General features: G+C 33.8%; 1 non-coding gene across 1 annotated transcript; it reads right to left on the bottom strand.

The window, feature by feature from the left end:
- Positions 1-326: 326 nt before the first annotated feature.
- Positions 327-433, bottom strand: LOC148764058 (small nucleolar RNA R71). Its single transcript, XR_016024920.1, has one exon. It is a non-coding gene; the product is annotated as a small nucleolar RNA R71 (small nucleolar RNA).
- Positions 434-13,255: the final 12,822 nt, after the last annotated feature.

Raw genomic sequence — 13,255 nt, 5'->3', positions numbered from 1 at the left:
GGTATGCCCTTAAGAGTTGGAAATGGTTAGCATTATTTTGGTTTGAAATTATGAAATGTGACTTTAGTAACTTTGATGGAATAATGAGCGGGATAATATAGATAAGCTTGCTTGGGCTTGGTGGGCTATGTCTATTGGGCCCTTGCGTCGGTCATGGCCCGAGATTTGGGTCTTGACATGATGCCATAAGATTGAGGCTTTTCCCTTTTTCATTGAAAGATAAAGCAACGAGTTGGTTAAATTCACTTCCTGTTGGTTCCATTAATACTTGGGATGATTTGGCTAAAAAATTCTTAGCAAAATTCTTCCCACCGACAAAATCAGCAAAGATGCGGAATGATATCACTTCTTTCACGCAATTTGATTTTGAATCACTATATAAGGTTTGGGAAAGGTATAAGGATTTGATGAGAAGATGTCCTCACCATGGATTACCTAATTGGCTACAAGTTCAGACTTTTTATAATGGTTTGTTGGGACTTTTTCGAACTACCATTGATCCTGCCATTGGAGGTGCACTTATGAGTAAATCCATTGATGAAGCTTATGATTTACTCGAAGAAATAGCTTCTAATAATTATCAATGGCCATCTGAAAGTTGGGATAAGAAAAATTACTGGAATTCATGAATTAGATGTGTTGAACACGGTTTCTACACAATTGGCCTCTCTCACAAAGAAAATAGATAAATTGAGTGTTAATGTTGTTCAGAACTCCTTTATGACATGTGAATTTTGTGGGGAAAGACATTCCAATGACAATTGTCCTATCTATTTTGAGTCTTGTCAATTTGTTGGAAATAGGCAACAGAACAATCCCTATTCCAACACTTATAATCCTAGTTGGAAGAATCATCCTAATTTTTCATGGAATAACAACCAAGGGTCTTCATTAGCAGCTAAGTCAAACTTTCCCCCTGGATTTCCATCTAGAGCCCCTATGCTAGAGAAAAAGCCTTCAATGGAGGATATGTTCATGCAATTCATGACAAAGACTGATGCATTCATTCAAAATCAAAACAGCTTCAATTAGAAATCTTGAGATACAAATGGGCCAACTTGCCAGTGCTTTAAATTCTAGATCTCAAGGTACCTTACCAAGTGATACTGAACCCAATCCAAAAAGATAAGGTAAGGAACATTGTAAGGCAATCCATCTTCGCGATGGAAAAGAGGTAAGTAAAGAGGTAAGTAGTAAGGATTTAAATTCAAAAATTTTAATTCAATCTGATGAAAAAGAAATTGAAAAAGATGTTGAAAAAGAAATTATAGTAGAAAAATCTGCTGAAGATTGAAAAGAAAAATCACAATTAAAAACTGCTCCCACACCCCCACCACCTTTTCCTCAAAGATTTCAGAAAGAAAAACTTGACAAACAATTCTAGAAATTTATTGATGTGTTTAAAAACTTACATATTAATATTCCCATTGTTGAAGCTCTGGATCAAATGCCAAGATATGTTAAATTTTTGAAAGACATCCTGTCTAAAAAGAAGAAATTGGGTGAGTTCGAAACGATTGCACTTACTGAAGAGTGTCGTGCCATTATTCAGAATAAGCTTCCTCCAAAGCTTAAAGATCCAGGTAGTTTTACTATTCCATGTACTATTGGTGCTTATTGTTTTGCTAAAGCTTTATGTGATTTGGGTGCAAGTGTAAATTTGATGCCATCATCCAATTATAAAAAACTGGGTTTAGAAGAGATTAAACCAACTTCTGTGACTTTACAACTTGCTGATAGATCCATCACCTACCCTTATGGTATTGTAGAAGATGTTTTGGTAAAAGTTGATAAGTTTATTTTTCCAGTAGATTTTATTATTCTTGATATGGAAGAAGATCATGAAATACCGATCATTCTTGGGAGACCATTCTTGAGAACTACTCGAGCTTTAATTAATGTGGAAAAAGGTGAGCTTACTTTAAGGGTTGAAGACCAACAAGTAACATTTAATATTTTTCGAGCTTTAAAATTTTCCAATGAACATGATGAATGTTTCTCAATTAATGTGGTGGATGACATAACGAATAATGTGTTTATTGAAAATCACCAAGATCCATTAGAAACTTCTTTGAATTCTTCATGTGATATTATTGACAAAAAAGTTCTTGAATATGTTAACCATCTTGATGCCTATTCACATCTTCCAAGATCCCAATTTGAATCTTTGGAATTATCAATTACAACTTTACCAATCAAACCTTCCATTGAAGAACCTCCTTCACTTGAGCTTAAACCATTGCACTATCATTTAAGGTATGCTTTTTTGGGAAATTCTTTTATACTACCAGTAATTATTTCTTCTTCTTTTTTGAATGAACAGGAAAATAAACTCCTTCGAGTTTTAAGGGACTACAAAAAAGCAATTGGATGGACCATTGCAGACATCAAAGGAATTAGTCCATCAATTTGCATGTAAAAAATTCTTTTAGAAGAAAATCACAAAGCAACAATTGAGCATCAACGAAGACTGAATCCAATCATGAAAAAGGTAGTCAAGAAAGAAATTATCAAATGGCTTGATGCAGATATTATATATCCTATTTTTGATAGTTCATGGGTAAGTCCAGTCCAATGTGTCCCTAAAACAAAAGGTATGACAGCAGTTTCTAATGAAAATAATGAGCTCATTCTTACTAGAAATGTAACTGGATGGAGAGTATGTATGGACTATAGAAAATTAAACAACGCCACTAGAAAAGATCACTTTCCACTACCTTTTATTGATCAAATGCTTGATAGATTAGCAAGTAAAGATTTTTATTACTTTTTGGATGGTTATTTTGGTTATAATCAAATCGCCATTGCTCCTGAAGACCAAGAAAAAACCACATTTACTTATCTTTACGAAACTTTTGCTTTTCAAAGAATGCTTTTTGGACTTTGCAATGCTCCAGCTACTTTTCAAAGATGTATGATGGCAATTTTTTCTGATATGGTTGAAAAGTTTTTGGAAGTATTTGTGGATGATTTTTCAGTTTTTGGGGATAATTTTGATGATTGTTTATTTAATCTTGCTAGAGTGCTTAAGCGATGTGAAGAAACTAATTTAGTTTTAAATTGGGAAAAATGTCACATTATGGTGAAAGAAGGCATAGTCTTAGGCCATCAAGTTTCTAGTAAAAGGTTAGAAGTAAATAAAGCAAAAATTGAAATCATAGAAAAACTTCCACCTCCCACCTCTGTTAAGGGCATTCGTAGTTTTTTAGGACATGCTGGATTTTATAGGAGATTCATTAGAGATTTTTCTAAAATTTCTAAACCATTGTGTAATTTGTTAGAAAATGATACCTCTTTTAATTTTGGTGATGCTTGCCATGATACTTTTGTTGAATTGAAAAAAAGATTAATTTCTACTCTTATTATCATTGTTCCTGATTGGAATCTTCCTTTTGAACTAATGTGTGATGCTAGTGATTATGTAGTTGGTGCAATCTTGGGCCAACGAAAAATGAAAATTTTGCATCCTATTTATTATGCTAGCAAAACATTGAATGAGGCTCAAGCAAATTACACCACAACCGAAAAGGAGTTGCTTGCTGTTGTTTTTGTTTTCGATAAATTTCGCTCCTATCTTATTGGTACTAAAGTTATTGTTTACATAGATCATGCAGCTATTAAATATTTGATAGAGAAAAAAGATGCAAAACCACGCTTGATAAGATGGGTACTTTTGCTTCAAGAATTCTACTTGGAAATTCGAGATAGGAAAGGTACAAAAAATCAGGTGCCAGATCATTTATTGAGATTGGAAAAGAATGAGCACATTGGGAATTCAACAATGATCAATGAAACCTTTCCTGATGAGCAATTGTTTCATATAGAGAAGCAAAAAAATTTGCCATGGTATGCTGATATTGTGAATTATCTAGTGAGTAAACTCTTCCCTCCTTAATTTAGTTCTTCACAAAAGAAGAAATTCTTGCGTGATGTCAAATACTACATGTGGGATGAGCCTTTTCTTTACAAGCACTGTGGAGATCAAATCATTACAAAGTGTGTTCCTGAAGAAGAATTTGAAAATATTCTTCATCATTGCCATTCTTCTGATTATGGAGGACATTATGGAGGAAAACGAACTGCTACAAAGGTTCTACAATCAGGTTTCTACTGGTCTTTTCCTTTTAAGGATGCTCATAATTTTGTTGAAAGATGTGATAGATGTCAAAGAATGGGCAATATATCTAAGAGACATGAGATGCCTTTAAACAACATCTTGGAAGTTGAAATTTTTGATGTTTGGGGAATTGATTTTATGGGTCCATTCATTCCTCCTTCAATAATGAATACATCTTGGTTGTTGTTGATTATGTCTCTAAATGGGTTGAAGCTGTGGCATTGCCAAGAAACGACTATAAGGTAGTGATAAACTTTCTACACAGAAACATCTTCACAAGTTTTGGTACACCTAGAGCCATAATTAGTGATGAAGGGACTCGCTTCTGCAATAAAAATTTTGAAGCAATCCTAGCCAAATATGGAGTCAAGCATAAAATAACCATTGCTTATCATCCTCTAACAAGTGGCCAAGTTGAAGTGTCAAATCAAGAAATTAAAAGAATTCTGGAGAAAATTATTTGTCATTCCAGAAAAGATTGGTCGAAAAAGTTGGATGATGCTTTGTGGGCATATAGAACTGCATATAAAACTCCAATGGGGATGTCTCCCTATAAATTGGTGTTTGGAAAAGCTTGTCATCTTCTAGTTGAACTTGAACACAAGGCATATTTGGTAAATAAAAAACTTAATTTTGATCTTTAAGCGGTTGGAGAAAAGCATCTTTTGTAACTCAATGAGATGGATGAATTTCGTCAAGAAGCTTATGAGAATGCAAGAATCTACAAAGAAAAGACAAAATGATGGCATGACCAGAAAATCATAAACAGAAGTTTTGAGCCTGGCCAACATGTTCTCTTATACAATTCTCATTTGAAATTATTTCTTGGAAAATTGAAATCTCGTTGGTCTGGACCTTTTATTGTGATGAAAGTATATCCTCATAGAGCAGTGGAGGTAGCTGATGATAAATCAACCTTCAAAGTAAATGAACAACAACTAAAGCATTATTGGGGAGGCGATATTGATCATGAACGGTCCTCAATCACACTTATCGACACAATTTAAATAAGAGAAATTCAAGCCAATGACTATAAATCAAGCGCTTCTTGGGAGGCAACCCAAGCATTCTAACTTACTTTCTTTTATTTTCTTTTATTTTTTTTATTTATTATTATTTATTAATGTTTTCTTTTTATTTTGCAGGAACACATAAAAAAATAAAAAAAAATTTGAGGGAGTGGGGTAAGCTACGACTTCCCCAAGAGGAAGCCACAGCCCAACGGAGAGCTGTAACGCTTGCCACTACGCCCCTTAAGGGACGTCGCGGCCTCGTGACTTAGATCAACAAGGGTCGTGACGCCCACCAATGGGAGGCCGTGGCCCTGTGTTTTGGGGCTGCCAACCTTGGGCAGCCCCCCATAAAAAAAAAAAGAAAAAGATGGAGAGAGAGAGAAAAAAGGGGGTAGGCCTCGGCTTCTCCAAGGGGAGGCCACGGCCCAGCAATTCAACACGACGCGGGCTACGGCACCCTTCAAGCGAGGCTGTAGCTTTGTGGATAAGAGTAACAAGGGCCGCGACACCCATTAGGGGTAAGCCACGGTGCCTTTTTTTGTGGGCTGCCTGCTTTGGGCAGCCCACTACTAAAAAAAAAAAAAATTAAGTAGAAAAGAGAGAGCCCCCCCCCCCCCCCCCCCTTCATCCCTCCAACTCACCTACCTCTTCCCTTTAGTACAATTTTTTGCACTTCCACTCCTCTCTTTTTAACCATTCCTCTCGTTTTTCCTCTTTTCTTCCCCTTTCTATTATTTCCCTTTCATAGTTCTTTCTCCAAGATCAAATATCCACACTCATTATATTCTCCCCCATTGATTTTCATCACTTATGCACTAAATATCAAGTAAGTTTCAATATTTCCTTTAGTTTTCTTTTCTTTTCTTTTTTTTTTTTTAATATTGATGACTTACTTCATATTATTTAAAATTTGTGATGAATATTGATGAATCTAGAGATATTATGCTTCATTATTTTATGGGTATGGTAGATTGTTTAGATTTATGTTTTAAATTTCAAACATAAGTTGAAAGTGGAGAATATGGGTAAGTTTCTTGATTTTGAATTTTTTTATGCCTAGTAGTATCATAATAATTTAATTGTAGGATTTTTACTTCATACTATGGGCATTATTTTCTGATAAGGGAACATATGAGCTACTATTGTTGATAGTCTATTGTGTTTTGTTGGTATTTTTCTTTTCTTTTGGTTGAGAATTAATTGTAGGATATTCGAGAATGGCACCCAAATGATCAAGCTAAAATTCCAGTGGTTTGTTTGATCATACTAGATTTGTGTCAGCTGATGCTGTGGCTAGACACGCAAGTTCTCTTGTAAACAAAATTGCAATACCTGAACAAGGACCGGATCAAGGGTTGATTACACACCTTGACCTTCAACCAATGATTGATGGCCGCCATTGGCAAAAATTTTGTGCTTCACCAGCAGCTGCAAATATCCCTTTAGTAAGAGAATTTTATGCTAATGTTGTAGAAGCTACTAATAATTTTGTTTTTGTGCGAGGAAAATTAGTTTCATTCTCGAGCCATGCCATCAATGAATTTTATGAAACTCTTGATATTGCAAACGATGGTTTTGATCAATATGTGGTTGAGCATGAAAATTGGGATGATATCATTAATATACTCTGTGAGGAAGGTGCTCAATGGCGATTTTTCAATAATGCACCAGTTTCATTCAAGAGGATTATGATGAAACCAACTTCTAAGATATGGTTATATTTTGTGGCTTCCAAATTACTTCCTACCACACATACTAGTGATGTCACAAAAGATCGAGCCATCTTCATTTATTCAATTATGATTGGACGAACAATTGATATTGGTCGCATAATTTACAAAGCCATGACTCACACTGCACAATCAAAGCGTGAAGGCTTATGGTTTCGTTCTCTGATTACAGCTATATACAAACAAGCTGGTGTACATTGGGATGCTTGTGAGGAGTTATTGCACCCTAAACTTCCAATTGATCTTAATCTCATCCTCAGACAATCTCAAACTTCTACTACAGGTAGTTCTTCTTCTAGACATCATCCTTCACCCCCTCAACCAAGACACCAACAATTGTCAATGACCTAGAGAATTGAGAACCTTGAGCACCTAGTTGAGAACTTGGGCAACAATTTGAGCAACACATGACTTATCAAATCCAATGCAATCAACATATGAATCACATGTTTCGAGCTTATGGTGCTTTTATAGGAATGGATATGTCTACTCTTCCATCAGCACCTAATCCTCCTAGGGGTACTAATGAGTCAGAGGACAATGAGCACAATGATGTAGAGGATAATGGTGATGAAGAGGTAGATTAAAGCTTCTCTAGATTTATTTAACCATCAGGGGAGTATAATTTACGTTTCCTTTCTTTTTTATAACATTGAGGACAATGTTTAGTTTAAGTTTGAGGGGGTGAATTTATTTTTCTAGTGATGAATATTCTGTAAAAGTTTTAGATCTAATTTTATTTGCATGTGTATTTATAAATAATTCAGGATTAGTTGGTAAAAGAATTTAATTTTTGTTGAACCTTAGGAATCTAGAAGTAAAGTTGTGCCAATTTTTTTCAATGATTTTTTTTATCCAATGATGATAACTAGTTGTCTTGAATTTTTAGCCTTTGGTGAATAAGGTTTTTGTTTAGATTTATGCTAAAGTTTTTGTTGAGTATCATTGTTAGGATGTGATTTCTACAATTTTGAGCACTATATCTGTCACGACCCAATTTCCCGGGCCATGGCTGGAGCATGAGCTCAATGAGCATAGCTCACTAAGCCCAAGCAAGCCTATCCATTTACCTTTGCTTAACAAATTTATCATATCATGCATACACACACACACCTTTTCCCGAGTGTGAACATAGCCAAAACACAATGGCATTATCGATAATAATATACATGCACTATACCAGTTATGTATTTAGCAATCTACATTGCATACACATATTCACATTGTTAGATTGTATTCACAATACAAAAGGACCCATGACTTCTAGCGGAGACATTTACAATAAAAGGAATTACTATCGAATGCCAGACACATACCCAAGAGATGCACTATGGGGACTTCTCGATCTAGGGTCCAACAGTCACCTGATCTGAAAACATGAATTTTATAAAACGTGAGTACAATACTCAATGAGTGAATATTAGAAGGGAACAAGCAATCTCAACTAGGAAATTTGACAATCATGATGCACCGGTTGAAAATAAGGCCATTTTCATCTAACTACTATTCCAAACCCTTTTTCCCTTAAAATAAGCCATCTTGCTAAAATAACAATAGCAACATGTAACACATGTAAACTTCCAAATTTCAACAAAACAAACGCTTACATATTTGCATTTACAACCATATACCCATCATCAACATGCACATCATCCCATCATCATCATCTCATATGCAACGGCTTATGCACATATAGCCGGGTCAGCAACGGCTTATGTGCACTCCTACTCACACATAGCTAGGTCAGTAACGGCTTATGTGCACTCTTACTCCCACATAGCTGGGTCCAAATCAATATGCAAAGAAGCATCCAATGCATATCATGCATTTTATCATATTGTGATAACACAAAAATCACTGTATGGCACATTTTCACAGTATAAAATTATTTTACTAAAAGCTTGTTCCCAAGGTACATTTTCTAAGACAAGTTGGATAGAATCTTTCATATTCCCCAAAACAAGTTTGAAATGCAAGTCCACTCACTGGTATTAAAAATTCAGATTCCGGGTGCACTCGAACTAATAGCCCTCAAGCGCAATTCCTTTGTCTTTTTCGGACGTCTCAGTACTTTGACAAATAACAAAGTCGAGAAATTTGCTATATTGTCCCTAAATTGACAAAAACTAATTTAAATTACTAATGCTTGATACGTAAATGCAAAAATACGTCCGATTATCGCTTAATTGCAGTATCGATTAAATTCGATCGATCACCCAATTAATTGGCGATTATGTCCAAATCACCTCCAAATTAATCCATTTCTCCTCTAATACCTTAGTTTACCACATACCATTTAAATAAAGCCAAATTCAGCATTAGAACCCTCACAGTTCCTTATAGAAAAATTCGGTCATTTGGTGCACTAGCATCGAAATTTTTCCTACATAACTGTTTCACCTTAATTCATCATTTTTCAAGCCATTTTCCTTGAAATAAAAACAATTCCCCATTGATATTCAGCCCTCATGGTTCGACCAATAAGGAACCCTAGAGAAATTGAATATTTCTTTTGTGTTTTTGTTCATAACCATGCTTAACTATCCCCAAACACTAACATAGTCTAAAATCAAATTATTCCAACAACAATTCCTCTTCCATACCCATTTTTCAGAATTGAATTCATCATGAGAACTCAATATTCAACCATGGAAATCAAGAACAAAAGCATGGGTAAGCTAGGTATCAAGGAGAATTAAAGAAATTCTAACTTACCTAGCTTGTTTCCTTGATTTCTTCACTTTTTCTTTGAATTTCCACCTAGGTTTTCTTGTTTTTCCCTTTGTTCTTCCTTTGTTCTTGTTGCTGGTTGCCTAGGCAGAATATGGTGAGAGAATTGGGGATTTAATGGGCTGATTTCTATAGAAAATAATAAAATAATCAAGCATGCCATGTGTCACATGCTTATTGGCCCAATTTTTTAACTTTTTGACTTTTTTTTCTTAATTTTCCACCACAAATATTCTGGTATTTATCCAATCCTACCACAATTAAAATCTCTTGGTCTTGACAAGTGCTGGGGCTAAAAATTTACCGATTTGCCCCTAAGGTGGAAAAATTATGATTTTGCCCCTATACTCCGAAATGTACCGGAATCACATTATTTCTACTTTTCAACCTCAAATAACACTAATATTGATCAATATTAACCAAATGGGGCAAAAATCATTTTATAAAAATTTTCGTTTAGTCCTCTAGTGGCAAAATCATCATTTTGCCCTTGTGCTCCAAAAATACTTGGAATCACAATTTTTCACTGCTAAACATCATTTTATACTCCAATAATCATAATTATATTTCATATAATTATTCTTGGTCAAATGTGATCAAATCTTGGCTAAAAATCTCCATTTTATCATCAAATGGTAAAATGACCGTTTTGTCCATAATCGGTCAATTTTCTTGATGGACTCCAAACTGGACCTTAAACTCTGAATCACTATTCTAAGCCATTTTGTGGGTTTCAAAATTGTCAAATTCCTCTTAGAATTTCTATTTGAACTAGTTCAAGGCTCGATTTAACTTAGTTGTACCACTCGGTACAATACCATCTTTTAATCAAGCTTGACAGGGTCTCACAATATCTTTTACTTTGAATTATTTTGAATATCTAGATAAAGTTTATATTGATATGAATTTTAGATTATGTCATGAATTCTATAATTTATTTGATTTTCTCTCAAGGTAAAATCTTAGGCCATACTTAGTTAGAGAGATGATTAGGCCATCTTTGGACCGTTTGAGCCTAAAAAGCCAACCTTGTTAAATTTTATTCCTAGTATATCCCTTTTGAGCCTAATTTCCCTTTCTCTGTTTAACTACATAATATTGAGCCTAGCCTTAAAATTAATTTTTCAATTTTGCAACCCTCACTCTTAAGCATGTATATTGTTTTAGGAAATATAAATTGAGCTAAATGTTGAAAAAGGTGAAAAGGTGGCGTTGATGAGAAAAAAGAAAGAGAGAAGTTTAAAATATGAAAAATAATCTCGCTACCTACAATACAAAGAAAATAAGTTTGAGGGTGTGAAATTGTGAAAAAAAAAGTATTGAATGAAAGAAAAATTCAAATGTGGAAGAAAAGGTGTATTTGGAGAAGGAAAATAGAACTCTATATATAGGTCCTAGAATAATTATGTGCTTAAGGTGATTTAAGCAACATTAATATCCTTTATCATACCTTGACCCTAGCCGTACATTACAAGCTTTATAAAGTCCTATTGATCCCTAGCTTTGTATTGATCTACAATAGTGGAGAGAGAGATGAAAAGTAAACATATGGAAATCTAGTACTAATTTGAAATTTGTATTGGCATAAACTCATCCGGATATCATGATATTCTTGTTAAAAAATTTCACACACACACGAAAATCCATTCAAGAATGTGCTTGCATTAGAATTGAAACATGAATTTGAATGAGACTTTTATTTTTCCTTAGGTTAATGATTGATAGACATACTTTTGAGGAAATTATAAAGAATCAATGAGTTGCTTCACTTTATCTCTAGTAGTAGTAGTAGTAGTAATAGTAGCAGTAGTAGTAATAACTATATTTATTTTTCATTAACTAAATTTGATCTTTGTAAGTTAGGTTCTTTTCTATGTTTTGCTCGAGTACTAGCAAAATCTTAAGTTTGGGGGTATGATAACTCTATGATATAGAGTTATTTGAGCTTAATTTTGATAATAATTTGACTAGGTTTTTGTAGTAATGCATAAAAATTACTAGGTTTTATTTAATTATTTTAAATTAGTTATTTTAGGTGAGTCAATCTAATTTTGATTGATTTTATACTTAATTTGGTGTTAATATGATTAAGATAGGTTGTTATTGATTTATTTGTGTTTTTGTAAGTGTTTGATGAAAGAAGAATTTTAATGGAAGAAGGAGAGCAATTTCGAGGTGCAGACTTCCAATGCATATGTTTCGATATTTTGGCCATAACTTTCTCTACAGAGCTCCAAATGAAGCGATTCTTGAACCATTGGAAAGCTAAGAGAAATATATACAATTTTATGTTTACACTTCATCTAGTTCAGCATGTAGAATGGTAAACAATCATGTCGAAGTTGACACACTGTAGTAGTCCTAGAGCAATTACGATTTTTGTTAATTAATTTGGCAAAGCTGCGACTTACATAGTTTGATGAGGAAATCCCAGCTGAAATTGACTTCTTTCTTCACCCAACTTGGCCTAACTTCAAAGCCTATAAAAACAACCTTTCGAAGGACTTAAGAGAGAAAAGAAAACACCATATTAATAGTTGAGAGCCAAGCTACAGATTCATTGGAGGAATTTGCAGAATTCAAGGAGATTTGAAGATCAAGAATACAATTCTTGAGTTTTTCTATATTTTCTTTTATTCTCTTATTTTCTTGGTTTTATTTTAATGTTTATATTTTATTCAATGATGATGTGTGACTTGATGGGGAACTAAATTCTTAATCTAAGATTATGATTGAACTCAATATATAGTCTGAATTATTTATCTCTCTTTTACTTATGTTTGATAGATTTAAGTTGTTAATTTTATTTTGTTCTTAATGCTTCTTGTAAAGCCTGACCTTATAAAATATTTATCATGACATACATGCGATGATAGTATGATTGCATGCTAGGAGAGTCCCGAAAAATTTACAAAAGTCGGTATTGTACCTAGAGGTACAATAAAGTTGATTTAAGCCTTAAACTAGATCAAATAGAGATTTTAGGGTGAAATTCAAAATTTTACAGTCAAGGAATGACTTAAAATGGTGATTCGGAGTTCAAGAATTAATTTGGAGTTCGAGGATTAAAATGGTTACTTAAAATTCAAAATTCAAAATTTTACAGTCAAGAAATGCCACCCGAGGTTAAGATGTGAGTGTTGGATGAACTTTTTACTAAGATTGATCAAGATTGACTATTTAGAACATAATTTGAGGTTGAGAAGTGAAAAATTGTAATCTTGGTATTTTTTAGAGCATAGGGGTAAAATGGTAATTTTACCACCATAGGGGCAAAACAGTAATTTTCCACCACCAGGACATTTGTCCAGCACATGGTCTTCCCTTATCCTCATTTTGACCTTTGACTAATCATGTGGTGGAGATAAAAGGTTTAAAATTTTTAAAGTTTTAAAAATGGACCAATAAAAAAATGACAAGTGTCAAGCTTAGGATATTTTATTATTTAACTTAAAAATCAGCATAAATTAGCCCATTATCTCTCCAAATATTCAGCCAAGCAAGGAAGAGAGGGAAAGAAAGGAAGAACAAACCTTAGGTGAAGAATTTCAAGAGAAAAAGTGTGGAAAATCAAGGAAAACAAGTGAAAAAGGTAGGGTTTTTCAACTTAAGCTTGAAATCTATTTTCCTTAAGCATTTCTCCTTATTTTCCATGCTTAAATTAC

This window comes from Theobroma cacao, chromosome 2 (assembly GCF_053813885.1).
Source record: "Theobroma cacao isolate CCN51 chromosome 2, ASM5381388v1, whole genome shotgun sequence".
Lineage (NCBI taxonomy): Eukaryota > Viridiplantae > Streptophyta > Magnoliopsida > Malvales > Malvaceae > Theobroma > Theobroma cacao.
Note: the sequence above shows the minus strand (reverse complement) of the source record. Positions and strands in the feature narration are given on the sequence as shown.